The sequence below is a fragment of the Palaemon carinicauda genome, chromosome 13 (assembly GCF_036898095.1).
Source record: "Palaemon carinicauda isolate YSFRI2023 chromosome 13, ASM3689809v2, whole genome shotgun sequence".
Classification (NCBI taxonomy): Eukaryota; Metazoa; Arthropoda; class Malacostraca; order Decapoda; family Palaemonidae; genus Palaemon; species Palaemon carinicauda.
In genome coordinates this window covers 15,310,404-15,312,903 of record NC_090737.1, presented here as the reverse complement: position 1 = coordinate 15,312,903, position 2,500 = coordinate 15,310,404, and positions in this window count along the sequence as shown.

The window sequence follows — 2,500 nt, the reverse complement described above, 5'->3', positions numbered from 1 at the left end:
AGCCCTCTATGTAGTTGTATGAAACATTGGAAGGATTTGTTACTCAAAGGTGTCGTATTCTAGAACAGGAGCTTCTGGTCATTTCTTGAAGACGTCAGACATGGTTATTGTGTGATATAAAATCCCTCAGGAATTTTCCCGAACCCTATAGAAAAATAGAGTATGCATAATTTACGTTTTTTTTCACAGCTGTAGTACCTGTTAAGACACCCCTAACCTCTCTTGGAAAAATAAGTATACAGTATATCCTTTCAACTATACGAGTCGAAGAATGTCCCATGAATCAGACAACACAAATGACAAAACACAAAATTTTACTACATTATCAGAGAACTCCAATGACAAAACACAAGATTTGACTTTATATATATATATATATATATATATATATATATATATATATATATATATATATATATATATATATATATATATATCTGTATAATCATATATATATATATATATATATATGTATATGTGTATGTGTGTGTGTGTGTGCACACTTTTATGGGGTAAGAAATAAAAATTGACGCAAACTGTAATAGATATCCTTGTCTAGGGCAATCAGCATTGTACCTATCAGAGTTGGGGATGAAAACCTATATAACGACAGTAAATCTCTCTCTCTCTCTCTCTCTCTCTCTCTCTCTCTCTCTCTCTCTCTCTCTCTCTCACACAATTATTGAAGGTTTTATATTTGCCATCAATATTTCTTTTGACCCCAGGTTTTTACAAAGTTGCCTCGCAATCTCTCTCTTTTAGCAAGAAACGTTGTTTTGAAATTTTCCTTAACATTGTTGTTTTCTCATCTTCAGGAGTGTCAATCTGTATTTGCACTTTAGTGATAGGAATAATTCTTTACTGAAAAAAAAGGCTTTACGTACACATTGCAAAGAATTGTTTATTTGTGATTTGACATTTCGATATGCCTTGTCTGTATAGTTACCAATTTATTGAAAAATAAAAATGTTTTACATGACTTCCTTCTATTTGAAAATATGTCCGCAACAAAAAATGTTTAAAGACATTTCTGCATTGAGCTTCTCTCCCACCCCCACCCCCACCCCCTTCACACATTTTCACCCCCCCCCCCTTTTTTTTTTTTTACCGAATCAACTCATTCACAATCTCCAACAAGCGAGATTACAAACAACTCTGCAATTGCAATACCAGCGAGGTCTTTAAAAATGAATTAGTGGGGCACTTGGGTTGGGGTGGGTGTATTGCTAGGTAGAGGACCCTCCTCCATGCCTATCCCCCACACCGTCCCAAACCCCATGCAGGAGTTGTAAATTTAGTGTTATAGTTTTCACAGTTTGAGAGAAAACTATATATATTTTTTTTTCAAAGCTTCCGTCGTGACACGTAACAAAAGAATGTTTCTGGTATTGGCAGATAGACGCGCTTTAAACAAATTGAATTGTCGTGCGCACACACACACTGCAGATAAAAGAGGAGAAATAGAAGAGAATGCTCTCTCTCTCTCTCTCTCTCTCTCTTTCTCTCTCTCTCTCTCTCTCTCTCTCTCTCTCTCTCTCTCTCTCTCTCTCTCTCTCTCTCTCAGCGGTGAGGACTACGTAAACCTTTTTGCAAAAACAACATATATAACCTTCCCTTTTTATAAATATTTTTCCACTTCTGTACGTCCATTCTTCTGCTATTTCAAAGAGCAGAACATTCCTATTTTATCTTTTTTCTTTGTGTGGGAATCTATTTGTTTATTTGAAATTGTCATTTGCCGCGGGGTTTATCAAGTTCATTCAAATGGAAACCTAGATTAATCCGAATGGCAATTCTTTCACCTAAAGAGAGAGTTTCCTCCCAGAAGAATTGAGCTTATCACAATCTTATAATTAGTCGGGTCCAGTTGTAAACAATGCCCTTCATCCTTAACTCGCCAGCGACGGAACCCCCCCCCCCCCCTCTCTCTCTCTCTCTCTCTCTCTCTCTCTCTCTCTCTCTCTCTCACACACAATATGTCGGTTTTGAGAAGACATTTCTTTTTCCGTTGGAGACCGTGACATCAACATCATCATCATTACCATCATCGTCGATGTCACCTTTTCACATATATCGATATAAAAAGAAATTTCTATGGGTCTTTCAATGGAGCTGTATCCACCATCCAACCAGCATGATCCCCCTTTTTCACCCTACCCCATCTATGGAGCTTTGCACAACAACCTTTCCCTTCTTTTCGACCACCACCGGCAAAGATTGCATAGCCCACAAATCCCCCTTCCTCCTTCAACAACCTCCTCGTCCCTTTTAGTCGAACGCCTTCCAACCCCCTGGAGGACATCACAAACAAAGATTTTTCAATCTTTCCGGAGAAACATATAAACAAGCCATGGTCGCTTCTTTCAGGGGATGTAGCTGTGAGTAGAAAGGGGGTGGGGTGTGTTGTAACGGAATATAGGAAACCTAGTATCTATCTGAGATAGGCCAAGTTGAAGAATTATTTACAAGCATGTTCAAATCATATCTTACCTAAAATTAA